Source organism: Rhamphochromis sp. 'chilingali' (assembly GCF_963969265.1).
Source record: "Rhamphochromis sp. 'chilingali' genome assembly, chromosome: 10".
In the NCBI taxonomy this organism is placed as follows: domain Eukaryota; kingdom Metazoa; phylum Chordata; class Actinopteri; order Cichliformes; family Cichlidae; genus Rhamphochromis; species Rhamphochromis sp. 'chilingali'.
Window position 1 is genome coordinate 19,072,380 of NC_137937.1, and position 20,089 is coordinate 19,092,468.

The window sequence follows — 20,089 nt, forward strand, 5'->3', positions numbered from 1 at the left end:
GTAAGTTTCACAGTGTGAGCTCAGAATCAGATCAGGTCGTATACTCCTGGTATTAGCCCTGTGCCAAATAAGGTGCTTCAGAGTTGCTGCAGCCCCCCCCCCCCCCCCTTTCAGGAAAACTGCTGTGCATTTCCTGCCCATGCCACAGAAACCCCGGCCAAAACAAGGCAGGAGAACTTCTGTGGTTGCCATGTGGCTCACAGACCTGAATGAGTGTGAGTGACACAAAAGCCATTCTCTCTCTGCTCTACTATTGTCCTTCACTTCACTTTACAGTTATAAAATCAGGATTTCAAAAGTGCAGCTCAGCGACTCTGGTGTCTCTACGCCCGCTATTCAGTCATTATCTCATTCTCATTCACTTATCTAACAACATAGAAATATGTCATCGAAAAAGTCTATATTGTGAAATGGCGGCATTAACCCCTTAATGCCTAATGTATTGTATTTGATACACACAATTTGTGGGAGTTTTTTCTCCCAAAATAACCTAAATGAATACAGCACATTTTTGAGCAATACATTGCAAAAAAAAAGACTAAATATCAAACCAGTTAAATTCTAAAGAGTTCAGAAAGAATATATTTCAAAGAATATATTTTTTCATGGTTCAAAGGGCTTTAAAGGGTTAAAATAATGTATATTTGAGCCCAGAAGATAGGAGAGAACATAGACTGTAAATAAAAGAGGTCCCAGAAGTGACAAGTCAGGAGTGGCTGTGACTGAATCAGAGGGGCACTCAATCACATGACGAAGCACACCCAGCTTTATCCTCTTTTTTTCAGTATAAAGGGCATGATTTACCTAATGTCATGTTGTACTTATTCAGACTTGAAACTAGCAACTGAGATCACAAACTCATTAAGAAGGTGTTTACTGATGTTACAGTACGACAAAGCCGAGGGCTGTTTTTTTTCCACAGACTTCAATTCAGCTGGATTTCTTTTTGCAGCTGGATGAGTTGCCTCAGGCTGGCCATTAGGGGAAAAAAATGCAGGTTTAAGACAATTTGCATCATTTTTTCTTTTCAAACTTGGAAGCTATGTACATCTTTTCTATACAGTCTGTGAGAGAAAATTAAACAGACGGTAACTTTATTCATTTGTGAATGTTTTGGAGAAGGTCTTCTGTCCTCTGACATGTGAAGACTCATTTGGCTTGCTTTGCTCATAGCTAAGACATTTTAAAGCTAGAAAAGGCAAAAGGCATTTTCACAATATGGGATCTTCAAGATGAGCAAAGGTGACAGATGGATGAACTGGAGACTGAGTAGACATAAAATGTGCTAGTAGTCAGGCAGCAGTGTTACAGGCAAGTATTATAGCAGAGGGAGCCTGGTATCATTGTGTGGCATCACTGTGGGAGATAGCAGGCACACAGCAGTTAGGGGAAGAAGAGATCAAGGAGGAGTGCCAAGAGCAACCCCCTTTGATAAAAATGCCTTGTCTCATGCTGTCAGATCTTACATTCATACTCTCCCCCTCATGCATAGAAGTGCATTCATAGCGTGCACTGTGACAGCAGCACGTATATTGTGTCATTATTGTTAAGCTACACCATAAACAGATTGGTAAATATGTAACAACACTCTGTGCTGCTTTATTCATTTACATACATATGGTTCTCAAACAGTAGTGTTTGATAAGCACGAGTGCACACATCCTGTACCGTACTGCCTGTGAGATGCTGAAGGACAAGCAGCCACTGTCTGCGCTGAGAGACATGTGAAGTAAAAATGTATGCTGTTTCAGTATATTAAAGGACACTAAGTGCACAGCCGACCTTAGACTTTCCTTTATTCTCTCTCTCTAGTATTACTGAGTCATAAAAACAGTTGTTACCCTAAATGTTCTACGTCATAATGAAAACATTCTTGCAAATATGTTAACCTGCTGATCTTTCCTAACTTAAACAGTCTGGTTTAGCAGCACTCCTAGGAGTTCCGAGACACATCTACATTAATAAACATCACACCTCAGCAAGCCAAAATTCTTACAGCCATGCTTTTGACTGTGAGACTTCCTTTCCCCTGAAGTCATCGTCTCAAGCTGAGCTGCCTCCCAATCTTCATCAGTAAAACCTTTCTAACTACTGTCTTAAGCTAAACCCTGCAGCTTCATTTTTGATCTCTTTGTTTCTTATAGATACAGTCACAGTGCACTGCATTAAAACAATTTGAGGATTACTACTAAATATTCAGGAAAGTGTCCATGGAGATAGCTAGAGATGGCAAGTTACTTAATATTTTCCTGACACCTAAGACTCCATACCCCCAATTCTCTTAGAGAGAATGCTTTACTCTCTAAGTAATGTCCCTAAGAGGCTAAGAGACTGGTCAGCAACAATCTCCCAACCATCAGTTGAGACGGAAAACATTCCCCAACCGGTTCCCAAGTGGTTGCTGGAGGTTGATGGCAGTCAGTGTGAAATCAATTGCGAAAGCCTCAGTCATGGATGCTTAGAGACCAGTCAGTGACCCCCCCCCCTTGACCCCATGTTGCTGTGTATTCCTTAACCAGTTGGCAAGTGGTTGCAACAGGTTTGTTATGCTGCACCCAAAACCTCCTTGCAATTGCTTTGGTTGTTTGCAGATTGCTGTTGTTGCCTGTAGTTTGCATCAAAGATGCCGACTTGCCTGGGCATAGCCAAGTGGCAGAAGGCTTCTAATTAGATTGTCTAAGAATTTCATCTCTACTTTTTGCAGATGTTGTGGTTCTATTGGGTTCATCAGGTGGTGGCCTCCAGCTCGCACTGGAGTGGTTTGCAACCAAGTGGGAAGTGGCGGGAATGAGAATCGGCACCTCTAAGTCTGTAGCCAAGGTCCTTAGCAGGAAAAGTGTAGAGTGCCCACTACATGTCAGGTTCGATTTAGAGCCTAAAGTGGGGGAGTTTAAGTGTTGGGGTCTTGTTCACGACGGTTTATTGGTCAATCTACATCCCTACCCTCGCCTATGGTCACGAGCTGTGGGTAGTAACCGAAAAAACTAGATTGCGGATACAAGCAGTGGAAATTAGCCACAAGGAGACCTCAGCCTTTCAATGGGACTCAGAGTAGAGCTGCTACTCCTCCACATCGAAAGGAGCCAGCTAAGGTGGTTTGGGCATCTAACAAGGATGCCTCCTGGGCGCCTCCGGGGTGAGGTGTTCCAGTCATGTCCCACCATGACTGGAGATCCCAGGCAGACTAAGGGCACACTGGAGAGATTATATTTCTCCGTCTCTTGGTTTGGGATTGCCTTGGTGTTTCCATGGATAAGCTAGAGGGGGTGGCTGGGGAGAGGGATGTTTGGGCTTGTCTGCTTAAGCTGCTGCCCCAGTGACTTGGCCCTGGATAGGTGGAACAAAATGGATAGATAGATGGATAATGCAGCACAAGCAGTAAATGGAGAATATTCATCTTCAAAGTAAAAGTGGTAGTAAAGCATAGCTTTTACTATAAGGTTAACATTTTGTAGAGTTGGTTTTTTTTATCGCACTTTTTCAAGTTTTACTATTGATTGCCAAGTAGATGACAAGTGTTTGCAGATAAGTAGGCACTGTCCTCCATAGAAACTACCAGCAATTGCTCGCCAACCCATCCAGGAATGCATGTTGTTTCTTCACAACCAGTGGTTGCTAGATAGTCACCGTCTGGTTTCTAGGCATCTGTGACAGGGACCTAAATAAATTACCACATTTAAAGAAAAAAAAAGTTGTTTCATTAACATATGTGCTCTCAGTCTCTACTGCATTTTTCTTCCAACTAGTCTCCTTTCCTTAGTGTGTATGCTGTGCTGGCACACAGGGAACAGAGGAAAGAAAGTCGACTCATTCCTTAAAGTAAAACATTCTTAAACAACTTGAAACCTTAAACCTTATATTATACTGGTCCATAGAGATGAGAGATACCATATGATGAGGTGGCCATGGTGAACCCTGTTTAGAGCAAGGCTCAAGGGGATTGGAAGAATATGGTGGAGAAGTATGGGGACACAATAATAAAAGTCCTGAGTTTGTTATAATAACTGAAAAATGACTGTTTTGAGTTCTGCAGTTTTAATATCTGATCATATCGTATCACCGAACAAACCTGAGCTCGGACAGCACGTTTCAGTGGTATGAATGCAAACCTGAATTTTGACCAGAACCTGAGCTTGTTTGTGTGCGTTTGAACAGATGGGAAGAAAAAAAAACAGACTGGACAGAGACAACCTAGAAACAGAGACTCCGTTGGCTCAAGTATTGTGGGTAACAAGCTGATTCCAACCAGCAGAGAGCCAATGGGGGTTGGGGAGACCCCCGGTCTGTTTCCAGGGAAACAGAGCTCTATCTCCTCCTCCACCCCACAAAACCTCTCACTCCCTCTCTTTGTCTCTGTCCATGTCTCTCTCTCTCTCTCTCTCTTTCTCTTACACGCTCCCATGTTCTTTCTTGGCGGTGTTGAGGAGGAGGGAGATGATGAGGTGACTCACTGTAACATCATTGCCATGGCAATGAAGAGCGAACCAAGAGGAGAGAAAGAGAATGGGAATTTCCATAGGTGGAGGAGAGATGGAAATGGCTGTCACGATCTCTGTTTTAAAAATCAAAATGGAAATTTCAGTGTGGCGCCACTTATACTGAAATATTTCTTTACCAAAAACCCACATTTCTACCTTTCCCTGCCTACTACTTCATCTTCTTCTTCATTCCTTCTTTGCCTCAGTTTTCCTTTTAGAGACTCCTCTCCATGTGTGTTGCTTCCTCTTTTGCTGGCCCGTTGTGCCCCCCCCCCTCCCCATATGCTCTCTAAGGAGTATGTTTTCCACTGGTGTATTACGCTGAGTCATGTCGCATGCGTGTTTAGACACGCCGAGGTGAAGTGTTATGTGATGTTGACATATGCACGCCTCGAGGCAGGGGCAAAGATGAAGCCACGGCACTGAGCGGAGGGGAGAGGTTAACTGAGGGCAGTGAAACACTAGTAGGCGTAAGAATAAGGACAAGCTGTAACAGGGCCATGGGATACAAGAGATAAATTTTCCTTTCCTCTTGTAGACACCCATATCCTTATCTTGTGCTGTCTCCTGTGTCTGGCCTTCTATTACTTAAAGAACTGCAAGATGAGACAACTCCTCATTAGTTGTTCCTGTGGCAATAAGTCTGTGAATTAACATTTCTGCCAGTTTTCTTAATTACGTTTCTCAATCTCCGTAATTGCACTATGATGTGTTTTAAAATAATTGAAGTGATTCTATTAAAGATGGCATAACATGACAGCTACAGGCCGGTGGCTCTGACATCCCACCTGATGAAGACCCTGGAGCGGTTGGTCCTGGCTCAGCTTCGGCGCCTAACAAGCTCATCACTGGACCCACTTCAGTTTGCCTACCAGCCTGGCATTGGCGCGGATGATGCCGTCATTCACCTCCTACATCGTTCCCTCGCTCACCTGGAGACCGCTGGAAGCACTGTGAGAATCATGTTCTTTGATTTCTCCAGTGCCTTCAACACTATTCTTCCCTCGGTTCTGAAGGACAAGCTGGAGAACTCTGGAGTGGACCATCACCTCACTACCTGGATTTTGGACTACCTCACCGACCGACCACAGTATGTGAGGACTCAGGGCTGTGTGTCGGACAGGGTCGTCTGCAGTACGGGGGCCCCACAGGGAACGGTTCTGGCTCCGTTCCTCTTCACCATCTACACTGCAGACTTCTCCCACAATTCCACCCAGTGCTTCCTGCAGAAGTTCTCTGATGACTCTGCAATAGTCGGCCTCATCACTGATGGGGACGACAAGGAGTACAGAGGACTGACTCAAGACTTTGTGGACTGGTGCCAGCTGAACTACCTCCAGATCAACGCCAGTAAAACCAAGGAGCTGGTGGTAGACTTCCGCAGGCACAAGCATTCTCCACTGCAACCACTGAACATCCAGGGTATGGACATTGAGGCTGTGGACAGCTACAGGTACCTTGGTGTTCATCTGAACAACAGACTGGACTGGACTCATAACTCAGACGCCCTCTACAGGAAAGGGCAGAGCAGGCTGTACCTGCTGCGGAGACTCAGGTCGTTTGGGGTGGAGGGCCCACTCCTGAAGACCTTCTATGACTCTGTGGTGGCTTCTGCTATCTTTTATGGTGTGATCTGCTGGGGCGGCAGCATCTCTGCTGGGGACAGGAAGAGACTGAACAGGGTGATCCGAAGGGCCAGCTCTGTTCTAGGATGCCCTCTGGACCCAGTGGAGGTGGTGAGTGACAGGAGAATGGCGGCTAAGCTGTCATCCCTGTTGGACAACGTCTCCCACCCCATGCAGCAGACTGTGACAGCACTGAGCAGCTCCTTCAGTGGGAGACTGCGGCACCCACGGTGTGGGACGGAGAGATTTCGCAGGTCTTTCCTCCCCACTGCTGTCAGACTCCACAACAAAGACTTTAACTGAACAAACACACACACCCACACATGTGCAATAACACTAAGTGCAATAATCTTTTCTGGCATCGTTGTATTTTTACTCAGTTGTATATAGCATTTGTATTCTATTTTTATCTTATTGTATATTTTTATTCTATTTTATTCTACTGTATATAGTATATTATTTTATTCTATTCTGTACAGCTGTGTACTGTATTTATTCTTATTGTATTCTAATTTTTGCGTCATAACTTTTGCACTGTCCACTTCCTGCTGTGACAAAACAAATTTCCCACGTGTGGGACTAATAAAGGTTATCTTATCTTATCTTATCTTATCTTATCTTATCTTATCTTATCTTATAATAATCAAAGTCTTTGCAATGATCTTCTAAATACATTAGAAAAGACCACACTATAGCCTCATCTCGATCTAAGCTGCAGGATTTAAATCTTCTGTCTTTTTTTTATTTTTTTGCCCACCCTCCCCTCTGTGTTCAGTCCATCTCCCTTATCTTCCCCAGTGCCGTTGAACCAAGGAAAGATAGTGGTGGACGAAGAGTAACACCCCAGCGCCAAAGTGACTATCATTTTCAGCTCTGTATGTGTATCTGACAGTGTATCAGCCTGCAGCTCCACCTCGCATATTATACAGCTCCTTGCAAGACTCGGAGATGTTTACAAGGGTCGATAATGACATCAGTGATAAAGGAAACACAACCAGTATGCCCTCCCCCCCTCCCCCCTCCATCATAGTCACCCCCTGTGCAGCTGATATCACCCTACCTGTAATCGCCCAGTGAGACCAAGCAGATTAGCGCAGTGGTGCCATTTTACCAGGTAATCACCTGTAATGTTACACTAGAGAGTGTCTGGGTGCTGGTGGGGATTGTGTTATACTGATAATGTGCTGCTAAAGTCGATAAACATGGCAAAGATTTTGAAAGATTGTGATAGTGAAAGACTGTTGTGCTAGAATAAAACTGAGAAAATGCTAAACTCAACTGCGAGAAATTAGCCTTTCATAATAAGTTCTTTAGTCTTTACACATAAAGCTCATTTCCCCACTTTATATCCACTTTATATCCACTTTATATTTTCCACCTGCTGTCCACCCCACAGTCATGCGTATATGTGACATTTCCAACTTTTATTTTTTGTTTATTTGTCAGGTCTGCATTTCTGATTATTATCGTCTAGGTTTTACTTTGGTTTTGCTATAACCTTAATAAGCATCCACACAAAAAACAACCACAGACAAAAGAAAGTCAGTGACATTTAGTGGCTTCCAAGCAAGGACAGGCAAACTAGCAAACATGAAACTCTATATTTGGTATTACCACCTTTATTTTTCAGTCAAGGCTGAACTCTCTTAGCCAGCTTTCTTCTGTAAGTAGTCTTCAGAAATAGTTCTCTAGGCTTCTTGGATGCTGGATGACTTTTGTTCTGGTCTCTATCAAGATGATCCCACATTGCATCAACGATGTTGAGGTTCGAGCTCTGGGGAGGCCGATCCATGACGGATTCTGTAACTAATTACGTGTTTTTGTGACCGACTGCTAGTAAGTTCCTAAAGTTACAATTTTAAATGTATTTCTCTAATGTGTAGACACAACGCTCGATTCCTTGAGTTGGGTGCATTTTATAATGCTTGAATGATTCATTTATCAGGGATTAGCCTTGATCATATTTTCCATGTCCGCAAGTCCTCTAAGGTCCACTCAGGTCCGAGGTACAATGTTGACACCAGATGGTGAACATGAGAGTTCATGCAGGTGTTCACGTGTCCCTGTTTTTTCATATACAGAGAATTTACTTTACCAATTGCATGTACCAACTATGCATGTGCCCTGGGCAGATATCAAGCAGACTTTAAAGATGTATAACAGAAATAACTATTCAGCCATATAATTAAGGCTTTGAGGGCCTTAACAAACAAAAACACACTCTCTTAAAACGGAAAATGGTCAGGTACAAAGACTGATACTTTGTGAAAAAGCAGCCAATGTTTATAGAAAAACCCGAAGACTGTCAGGAAGGCTGGAGAACTATTGCTCATGAACACTTAAAAAAGACCAAAGTCTGACTCCTTGGACACAAAATAGAAAGAAATGAGGTGCGGCTCAGGCCTTTTGCTTAAAAAAAAAAAAGGTTACCTAGGCAACCAAAGTCTGGAATGATTGGAATGCCGATTAGTGAACAAACATCGGTGGCAAAACAATGTGCAACACACAAATCACTTCCTGTGTGGATGTCCTCTTTAGTTTAATCTTTGTAGTGCCACTTAATATCCAGACCTTTAACACTGAACATTAAAGCCTTGCTTTTGGGTCATTATTGCTTGAAGTTTGCCAGATGTCAACTTTACTCATCTGTATATACCACTGGTAACTATGTTTTCCTGAATCTTTTCTTTGCTCATCTTTTACTAAAGGACAGTTGACCAGATGCTGCAGTTTTAAATCTTTGCCTGGTGATATTAGTCGACAGTTGCGTTGCTGTATCTGAAACTGACTTCTCAACTTCTATTTTGTATTTTTCTGTTTTTCTTGTTTTTTGTTTTCTTGTTTGCATCCCATTACAAGAACGAGCAAGCTTACCGTTCTTAAAATGTGAAATTATATCATTTTGCTTGTTCTCAGTTAATTAAAAAAAGTAGACCTAGTATTCCACAGTATTTTCTCTCATTATTCTACATTTGTACTGAGAGTATCGGCAAATCAAGCACCGTGCGTGATCATTAGAGCTTTTGCTAAAAAGCTAACATGAAAATTATTAGGTAGTATAACCATTCAACGTCAGGACTGATGCTGATTTTACTGTGAAAAAGCACAGGTCACTACAGGGGTGGCTGAGGTGGTAGAGTGTGTCATCTACCATTTGTAATGTTGGTTGTTCAGTGCGTCACAGAGTCTGCGTGGCGAAGTGTCCTTGCCCCCGGTGCATCCATCGGGCTGTGAGTGTGTGATTGTTAGAAAGCACCAAAGCTATAGAATAACATTTTGTTTGAATGCATGAATGTAGCTTGTAGTAAACTGTTCATGAGGTATGTATAGAAATATGGAAACCACCCTTTTTGTTTTGATTGTTTTCATTTAGCTATTTCATTGAGATTCTTTGTAAACCCCACATAGCTTGAGGCTAATTGCAGATTCGATTTGATTCGATTAGATTTATTGTCATTGAAAAAGAATATAACTCAAACAACATCAAACCAGAAGTGCAAATAGTATTTGTACATATGTAAATATATACACATACATATAAACAAATCAATTACAGTACCAGATTACATACAGCAATACAATGCAGTGCATATACTGGATTTTTCCATTTAGGGTGTTTTCACACCTGTGGTGTTGAACTCTGGTTCGTTTTCCCCCGTGGTGCGTTTCATTTGTCAAGGTGTGGACTCAGTAATTGCAGAGCAAAACAATCACACCAAAACCCTGGAGAGGAGGTGGTCTTGGTGTAGTTCCACATGAACTCCAGTCCAGTTCGTTTATGGTGTTAACGTGATCCAACCTCGATCCAAACCAACCACCAGGCAGTACTGTAGATGTGCAAAGGTCTGGGCAGACGAACAAATAGCTGTGAAACGAACATAAATTCTCTGTCCTCCTATAGTCCAGAGCACAACACCTTATTTCTGTGTTGACTTTTGATGCTCCCGCCCCAGACACATCTGGCCAATAAGCGAACTGAATATTTTCACGCAGTTTGTAGTGATGGATTTTGATTCACTTGGAGTTCACTTGAATTTTTCTCCGTGGGAAAATAAACCAAACCATGGGAAAAAGCTACAAGTTTACAAACTCGTGAGCTCATTCAAACCACACTAAACAAACTAGAGGTGTGAACATTTCCTTACAAATCTGATATTTGCTCTCATTTAGGCCATCGTGCTATCATCACTTTTCATACTAGCACTGACTAGAAGCCATATTAGACAACTTTCACTCTGGGCTTGCAAGTCACTATTCTTGAGCCTCATCTTGGACTTTCCCTCGTAAGAGCTCAAAGATGACATAACCTTGGTGTTTCAACTGAATTTGGTTCAGACACTTGCAAGTAGCTCTGGTACAGTGTGGGCAAACAGGAAAGGTCTGCTCCAAGCTTTGAATAGCAGAGGGTGATTTTTAAGTCTTGAAACTGAAAAGTGAGTTTGGGCTGGGATTCCACAGTGGGGTGTGTTGATCTGTCTTGCTATGGGAGATGTGAATAATAGATGATTAAAAGGAGAGCACACCCATTCTCATCTCTGCGCTTCGTTTTGCCTCTCTCATATGACATTTACAGATACAGATACTCCAAAGTTTTATTCTGTGGATACACATATTCACACTGTGATATTGTGTATATATGAATGTGTGTTTTTCTTGTTTTTGTGTGTGTGTGTGTGTGTGTGTGTGTGTGTGTGTGTGTGTGTGTGTGTGTGTGTGTGTGTGTGTGTGTGTGTGTGTGCAAAGAGGGAATCATGCAGAATGGAAGCATCTCTTCTTTCCACACCCTCCCTCCTTGTTCAGGAAGTGGACTAATGGCATTTGATAGGATGGAGTGAGTAGAAACGAGGGGGAGGGAGGGGGAACACATTTCCTTCCTGTGTAGCGTGTCATTCGTAGATCCTGATGTGGCCTTGAGACTCAGTGTTAACTGTTATGCACAGCCCGCTGCAGCCTTTCACCTAAAGGCTCTCCAAGACAGCCACTGTGCTCAGTGAAGAATTCGTGAACCTGCCCCTCGAGCTTTTACTTGAACATTTTCTCGCAGTCTCAGAGATTTTTCCTTCTGCCATTTTTCCCCAGCTGCTACTGTAATTCATAAATGAAAATATGTCAACCTCTGTCACTGGCCATCGTTCACAGGTTAACTGAAGCAAATAATTTCACTTATTAGTTCAAGTTATCTGCTCTTCTTTGTGTTATGAAATGGTTAATTCTGTGTCTGTAGGGAGGTGGACTCTCGCTAGGTGGGAAGTAGTATTAGTTAGTGGTAGTGAGAATTTATAGGATAACTTAGTAGTGGTCTGCTCTGAGTATTTCATAATAAATCCTGTTGTTCCATTAAACAACCAAAGCCAACAGTGCTTTCACCTTATCGCATCTGAGGCACTTTACCCAGGTCTATAATATTATACAGATATAAATACTGTTATTTAAAACTGCATACACATTCAATATTGCTGTGTTAGTCTGAAGAGGGTGCACCTGTGTGTGACTTAAATGTCAGATTAATAATAATTTTATTGTTTCTAAGGTCAGAAGTTGAGTATTTACTCTCTTAAGCAGACAAATGTGATACAATCAAAATGCAATGTTGAAAACAGGCTAAAAGAAGGAATCAACAAATTTAAACACACCTGTGATTTCGGATTAGGCATAACTGCATGAATGTGGTTTTAATATGACCTGTGAACAGGAAACTTTGTGAATTTTGGAGTCTGTCTGTTTTAAGGTGTCTGAAAATAAAAGAAAGGCTGACTGTGAGGCTTTTCAAACTTGGAAAGTGATCCAGGAAATTCTAAGACCAGCTACAAATCAGTGGAAGTGCATTTGCAGCATTAATCAGGAGGTATAGAACGAGCCACAGCGGAACTAATCAGAGCCAGAGGAGTATGTTAAAAACGTTACCTCACCTTAGTCCAACAGAGCAAATCTGGGGTATCTTAACCCTGTAACACCTGGTGTGTCATATTTGATACATGAGTTTTTGTGACCTCCATTTCATCAGCGCTATGGTGACCATACTTTGATTTCCAAAAAAAGAGGACACTGTCATGAAGAACTTTAATAATACTGTGTGTTTAAAGAAAACTTTAACATATTTAAACGATGCCTTCTCTGAAGTGAAATAAAAAATGTCATATAGGCTTTTACAAGTCAACAAGTGCAAAAGAAGGTCGGTCACCCTAATCGGTGTACCCCCCCCCCCCCCCCCCCCCCCCCCGCAAGGAAAATACAGTTGTAAGCAATAAACTGCAGAAAAATACTGGATGTAGCAGATATGCAGCCTTTATAGGGTTAAAGAGGAAGACAGGCAACATAACCCATCTGTCCAGGAGCAGGTTGTAGAATTGAAGCTTGGCACAAAATCTCTGTAGAAATTTGAATATCTGACGGAAGATTCTATCATCAAATATAAAGGTGAACAAACCAAATAATAAAGGCTTGAAAAAAGGAGTGACTTCCTGCTGCTGGGCCTGAATACTGGACTACTGGAGTATTGCAGTTACTGTAAAGTAATCCATCCATCCATCCATCTTCATCCGCTTTGTCCGGGGCCGGGTTGCGGGGGCAGCAGCCTAAGCAAAGAGGCCCAGACCTCCCTCTCCCCAGCCACCTCCTCCAGCTTGTCCGGGGGAATACCAAGGCGTTCCCAGGCCAGCCGAGAGATATAATCTCTCCAGCGTGTCCTGGGTCTGCCCCGGGGGCCTCCTCCCGGTGGGACATGCCTGGAACACCTCACCCAGGAGGCGCCCAGGGGGCATCCTTGTCAGATGCCCGAACCACCTCAGCTGGCTCCTTTCGATGTGGAGCAGCAGCTGCTCGACTCTGAGCCCCTCCCGGATGGCCGAACTTCTCACCCTATCTCTAAGGGAGAGGCCAGCCACCCTTCGGAGGAAGCTCATTTCTGCCGCTTGTATCCGCGATCTCGTTCTTTCGGTCACTACCCACAGCTCGTGGCCATAGGTGAGGGTAGGGACGTAGATCGACCGGTAAATTGAGAGCTTCGCTTTTACACTCAGCTCCCTCTTCACCACGACGGACCGGTGCAGCGTCCGCATTACTGCAGCTGCAGCCCCGATCCGTCTGTCGATCTCCGGCTCCCTTCTCCCATCACTCGCGAACAAGACCCCGAGATACTTGAACTCCTCCACTTGGGGCAGGAACTCATCCCCGACCCGGAGTGGGCACTCCACCCTTTTCCGGCTGAGAACCATGGCCTCAGATTTGGAGGTGCTGATCCTCATTCCCGCTGCTTCACACTCGGCTGCGAACCGTTCCAGTGCGAGCTGGAGGCCTTCACCCGATGAAGCCAACAGAACCACATCATCTGCAAAAATCAGAGATGAGATTCTGAGGCCACCAAAGCGAAAGCCCTCCGCCACTTGGCTGCGCCTAGAAATCCTGTCCATAAAAATTATGAACAGAACCGGAGACAAAGGGCAGCCCTGGCGAAGCCCATCACCCACCGGGAACGAGTCCGACTTATTGCCGGCAATGCGAACCAAGCTCTTGCTACGGTTGTATAGGGATCGAATGGCCCGTAGCAATGGGCCAGACACCCCATATTCCCGCAACACCTCCCACAGGACACCCCGAGGGACACGGTCGAATGCCTTCTCCAAGTCCACAAAACACATGTAGACTGGTTGGGCAAACTCCCATGCACCCTCAAGTATCCTGGAGAGGATAAAGAGCTGGTCCAGTGTTCCGCGACCAGGACGAAAACCGCATTGTTCCTCCTGTATCCGAGGTTCGACTAACGGACGAACTCTCCTTTCCAGCACCCTGGCATAGACTTTCCCAGGGAGGCTGAGGAGTGTGATCCCCCTGTAGTTGGAACACACCCTCCGGTCCCCTTTCTTAAAGATGGGGACCACCACCCCGGTCTGCCAGTCCACAGGTACTGCCCCTGATCTCCACGCAACATTGCAGAGGCGTGTCAACCAGGACAGCCCTACAACGTCCAGAGCCTTCAGGAACTCGGGGCGGACCTCATCAACATCAGGGGCTCTGCCACCAAGGAGTTGTTTAACTGCCTCAGTGACCTCGGCCCCAGAAATTGGCGGGTCATTCCCCTCATCCCCAGACTCTGCTTCCTCCTCGGAAGACGTGTCAGTGGGATTAAGGAGGTCCTCGAAGTATTCCTTCCACCGCCTGACAATTTTCTCAGTCGACGTCAGCAGCGCTCCGCCAGCACTATACACAGTGCAGGTAGAGCACCCCTTTCCCCTCCTGAGACGTCTGACGGTTTGCCAGAATCTCTTCGAGGCAGTCCGAAAGTCTTTTTCCATGGCCTCTCCGAACTCCTCCCACACCCGAGTTTTTGCTTCAGCCACTGCCCGAGCCGCATTCCGCTTGGCCTGTCGATACCTGTCGGCTGCCTCCGGAGTCCCACAGGCTAACCAAGCCCGATAGGACTCCTTCTTCAGCCTGGTGGCTCCCTTCACCTCTGGTGTCCACCATTTGGTTCGGGGATTACCACCACGGCAGGCACCCACCACCTTGCGGCCGCAGCTCAATGCAGCAGCTTCGGCAATGGAGACGCTGAACATGGTCCATTCGGACTCAATGTCCCCAGTCTCCCTCGGAATGCTGTTGAAGCTCTGCCGGAGGTGTGCGTTGAAGATCTCGCGGACTGGGGCCTCTGCTAGACGTTCCCAGCACACCCTCACTACGCGTTTAGGTGCACCAGGTCTGTCCAGCGTCCTCCCCCGCCACCTGATCCAACTCACCACCAGGTGGTGATCAGTTGACAGCTCAGCCCCTCTCTTTACCCGAGTGTCCAGAACATATGGTCGCAGGTCTGCTGATACGATTACAAAATCGATCATCGACCTACGGCCTAGAGCATCCTGGTGCCACGTGCACTTATGGACACTCTTATGTTCGAACAGGGTGTTCGTTATGGCCAAACTGTGGTTAGCACAGAAGTCCAATAACAGAGCACCGCTCGGGTTCAGATCAGGGAGGCCGTTCCTCCCAATCACGCCCCTCCAGGTCTCGCTGTTGTTACCCACGTGAGCATTGAAGTCTCCCAGCAGGACAACAGAGTCTCCAGGTGGAGCACCCTCCAGCACCCCCCCAGGGACTCTAAGAAGGCTGGGTACTCTGAACTGCCACTCGGCGCATAAGCGCAGATGACAGTCAGGACCCGTTCCCCGACCCTAAGGCGCAGGGAACAAACCCTCTCGTCCACCGGGAAAAACCCCAACGTACCGGCAGCAAGCCGAGGGGATATTAGGATACCCACCCCAGCCCGCCGCCTCTCACCAGGGGCAACTCCAGACTGAGACAGAGTCCAGCCCCTCTCCAGGAGACTGGTTCCAGAGCCCAAGCCATGTGTAGAGGTGAGCCCGACTATATCTAGCCGGTACCTCTCAACCTCACGCACTAACTCAGGCTCCTTCCCCACCAGAGAGGTGACATTCCATGTCCCTATTGCCAGTCTTGGCAGCCGGGGGTCAGTCCGCCAGGGCCTCCGCTCCTGGCCGCCACCCGGCACACAATGCACCCGACCCCTATGGCGCCTCCTGCGGGTGGTGGGCCTGCGGGAGGATGGGCCCATGTCTCCTCTTCGGGCTGTGCCCGGCCGGACCCCATGGACTAAGGCCCGGCCACCAGACGCTCGCCCTCGGGCACCCTCCCCAGGCCTGGCTCCAGGGCTGGGCCCCGGTAACCCTATCCCGGGCAGGGTAAACTGTTCCCTCGGTGTCCTTTTCATAAGGGTCTTATGAATCGCTCTTTGTCTGGTCCCTCACCCAGGGCCAATTTGCCATGGGAGACCCTACCAGGGGGCAAAAGCCCCCAGACAACATAGCCCCTGGGATCCCTGGGACACACAAACCCCTCCACCACGATAAGGTAGTAATATCATTTTCAATTATTTGATACTTAAGTGACAGTAAACACAGATGAACTCACCTATGCTGCATGTTGTAAACAGATTGTCAGGTCAGTTTTACTACAGCAGGACATTTTATGTGGGATACATATTTATTAAACTTCTTGTAATGGGGTGGTAAATTAATACATAAATAAATAAATAAAAATCAGACAGAGCTGATGTGTGAGGCTGCGTGAGACAGAGAGGTGGAGGGACCGCTTCAGGTTTACACAGCGATAGAGACAGAGAGGGAAGGTAGACACAGACAGCCTTTTGAGATTCCACTCACGCATCTCTGAGTGTCTCTCAGTCTCTGCAGTATTGAATGAAAATGACTCCTCACCTTCACATGCACACACACTCACACACACCCCCAAGCTAAGTATACATGCATCACACACAAACACACACACGCATTAATCTGTAAACATGGAGGGATGAAAGAGTTTGCAAGTTATCTTGTTAAGTATTTGTGAGCCCTTTAGTGTGATGGGATTAGTGTACTGTGAATGTAGTATGGAGGAAGTCTGATTAAGTTGTAAAGTGTTGAGCTGCGGCGTAATTGCCCTACATATGAATGACTACGGAGTTCTTTCGATGCATTTTTGTGCTTTTTATAGAAAAGTTTAGCAAATTACATGTTTGGGTCGTTTTCAGGCATAAAGCAGGAGATGCTTCGGGAGAGAAAGCGCCATTTCTGATGGAGAAATTATACATATTTCCATAATATGGGAAGCTTTTTGATAACAGAGTGGACGTGGTAGATCTAATACATCTAATACTTCAGTGAGTAAACCTCGAATTCGGGTGATTTTTTTTTTCCCCCTTGTTTGTTGTGACATATGATACATTTACTGCCTTTTTTTCTTTCACACAGGAAAGACGCTGTTATATTTACCAGTCTTCACAGTTTGAAATAGAAGCTGACCTTATTTTAGCCTCTTTTTTGGACCTTTTTTTTAAACTTCATAAATGGCAATTGTAGTTTGTGTTATTGTATGCCTTGTTGTGTATGTCTGGTATACTGTAATTCCCCTCCTGGAGGGTGGTGTTTTGAATAATTTATGAAACAAATGAGTTTGCCAGGAGATGCAGGTGTTCATCTGAGGACATTCGGGGGCTGTTCCACTGCCTCGGGTTTCATCACAAACACTTCGTTTAGCGTGCAAATAACCGCAATGTGGGGAGAACACAACAAACACAGCGCTTCATTAAATGAAAAGCTGTAATGTAATGGGGGTTCCCGAATGGGCAGACGGAAGAGTTGATTGTCTTGTTACGCTTCAATCAGGTCTTTCTGGATCGCTCTAGAAAATGATGGAGTATCGGAAAAGATACGAGTGTAAGAACGAAGATAGTTTTAAGAAAAGAAGTGAGGGAAATTGCTTAAAGTGGACTGAACCTTACTCTTCTTGAAGATAAGTTCATTTGTTATACACTTTAATCAGCTCATCCGGCCGAAGGATCGACTATCTTATGGCGTGGCGAGGAATCCATCTGCTAGCCTACTCCTCCTAGTGTAGTGAGTCTTCACGCAAACTGCGCTCAAGGTCAAGGTAACATTTGTCGTTTCACAGACAATAACCTGTAAACTGTGATGGATAGTGAGCCGAATGAGCTCACTGACATTCTGGTTATCTGTATATCTACAGATGGGTGTGACAAATTAAAGGAAAACTCAAACGCTGAGCGTTTTAGTCATTGTGGTATCATGGTTCAGGTCGATGTTACATACATGCATGCAATACCTTTTCCCCGCCATTGTGCATTCATTAAAACAATGCTCTCTAACACATGATCAATACAGCAAAAAAGGCAAAGACTTTTGGAGTAACAGAATAGCTCAGGTCAGATTGTTGTGACCCAGCATTGTAAAAAGACCCCTTAAAATTTAAAAATTTACTCTCATTTTTTTTATTTTTGTACATTTACTGTATTTAAGTTCAGTATTTATACTGAAGAAAAAGGTAGAGTCCAACACATTTGGCTTATGTTTTGCTGTCTTAAAGGCAGGTACAGGTGTTGTCTAATACTAGTTTTTGTTGTTTATTAAAATATATATATATTATACAGAAAAATAATAATCAAGCAGTTTTGTCATTACACAGTGTTTCTGTTTCACGCCATTGTTCATGGAGCATGTTTCAGCTGTACAGGTGTCACAGCTGAACAAACGGTGGTGCGCGGTCAAGCAGTGTTTTCCCTTCATGTTTTTAACTGGAAATGTAGCAAACAATGAAACTATAAAATGCTGCATGGACATTGGCAGCAAAAGCAATGATTTACCCGCCAAGAAAAATTGTTGTCGTTCCCCCAAATCCAGTTTCAGACAGGTTAATTTTCATTTAAGGGCTGAGAATTTTTGAGCGTTATAATTGGCCTTACAGCTTGTTCGCAAATTGAATGGGCAATGAAGTCCATCAAATGAAGTGCAGTGGAAATTAGCGTCAGTGTTCGGTTGCATTTAAGTTCAGTGAGAAGTGTATGCAGAAGCGTTACACTGCACCACTGCTGGCAGCTACATTCACACAATAGTGTACACTACTGTACGGTGTTAATGTGTACAGGCATTACCTCATTATCTCAGTGTTCCTCTCACTTGGCCTTGTCAGAAAAGTGTAAACACTGATGTGTGAGAGGTGTTAATGATGGATTCATTAACTGTGTAACAATCTGTGGATCTTTTGTGGTTGCTAAGGTTAAGTGCTGGAATATGTTGAGCTCGCTTGTGAATCGGTATTTAAACAGAACTGACAACGAGGAGTTTGCTGTGTGGATCACAGCATCGCTGTGGCTAACACGAGGTAATGGCACCACATTACTATTATACAGCGACACCAGGTGTTATGATTCTGCAGATCTTTAAGCTTTGCCGTCAGTTTAACTGAACAGATTTTATAGATTCTGTTTTCAGAGGAGGGAAGGACACACGTGATTCAGCCTCCAGTTTTGTATTTAGTAACTGGAAATAATGATCAGGTGAGTGGCGTGTCCACTGAAGACTGTCCCGTTTCTTTGCTCGAGAAACTCTTGGTTTGCTTTTGGATTTGGTTTGTGTGGGTCATTATCTGTCCATTGTGAAGCACTGTCTGATCGGTTTTGCAGCATTTGGCTGAATCTGAGCAGCGAGTACAGGCCTGCACACTTCACAGGTTATCCTGCTGCTACTGTTATAGCAGTCCCACTGGCAGCCATATATCCTAATGCCATAACATCAGCTCTACCGTTAGCTGTTTCTTCCCGGCTCTTTTAGATGTTTCCTGGCAAAGTCCAGTCTGACCTCCTTGTTCTTGAGTGTAACCAACAGTTCTACTTTCTCAAATCTAGGAACTAAAAGTAAACCAGCAGTCTTATAGCTAAGATCGGGGCCTGATTATTCAAGATTTAGTATGTGAGGAGAAGGATTTTTAATTCAGTTCTGAATTTAACAGCGAGCCAGTGAAGAGAAATATGCTCTCCGTGCCTAGTTCCTGTCAGTACTCTGGCTGCAGCATTCTGGATCAGCGAATGGCTTTTTAGGGAGCTTGGGTATATGCCCACGTCCTTGAATGTGTTACTGTAGCAGAGGTTAAAATGGTTAAATGTTGTGAAGGGTTTTTATAACAGAGGAAAGAATTCTGCAATCATCCACTGCAGTTGTCTTCTGTGGTCTTGCAGGTCTTTTGGTGTTGCTGAGCTGAGCAGCGCATTCATTCTGTTTAAGAAGTTACCACACTGTTGGTTCGGCCACTCAAAGTTTTTGCTGTCTCTCTGGTTGGTTTATTTTGGGCGGTTTTCAACTCCTTCACCTAAAAATCTAAAAACTGCATTTTCAATATTTAGAATCAACTCAGCGTTTTTGTTTTTGTTCTCATTTGCTTCATTTGTCATTGTGAAAATGAGAGAATGGGCCATGAAGCTGCTTGCCACAACTGGCAAAGCAAATACGCCTGTTTCCAAATCCCAGTTTTACACTGTTTAACCCACGTGACTCTTCTAGAGATCAACGTATGGAGACAAACATGGGGGGAAAAAATCACTTCTTTTAAAGAGGCTTTGTTAAACCTGTGATTCATTCAGATTTTAATGTCATTTGACTCAACCTGATTTGTCGTAATCAAAAG

The 20,089-nt window shown here is 44.6% G+C and overlaps 1 protein-coding gene across 2 annotated transcripts in view; it reads left to right on the forward strand.

Moving 5' to 3' along the window:
* The window catches only part of LOC308404791 (single-stranded DNA-binding protein 2), a 60,727-nt gene that overhangs the window by 32,275 nt on the left and 8,363 nt on the right, over positions 1-20,089 (forward strand). The window contains exon 1 of one of the 2 annotated variants that reach the window (XM_080895012.1): positions 8,506-8,764. The exons of the other annotated variant lie outside the window; for it this stretch is intronic. The gene's annotated coding sequence lies outside the window, so the exon portion shown is untranslated. Of the gene's footprint in view, positions 1-8,505; positions 8,765-20,089 lie in introns of those variants that run through there. 2 annotated transcript variants of the gene reach the window in all.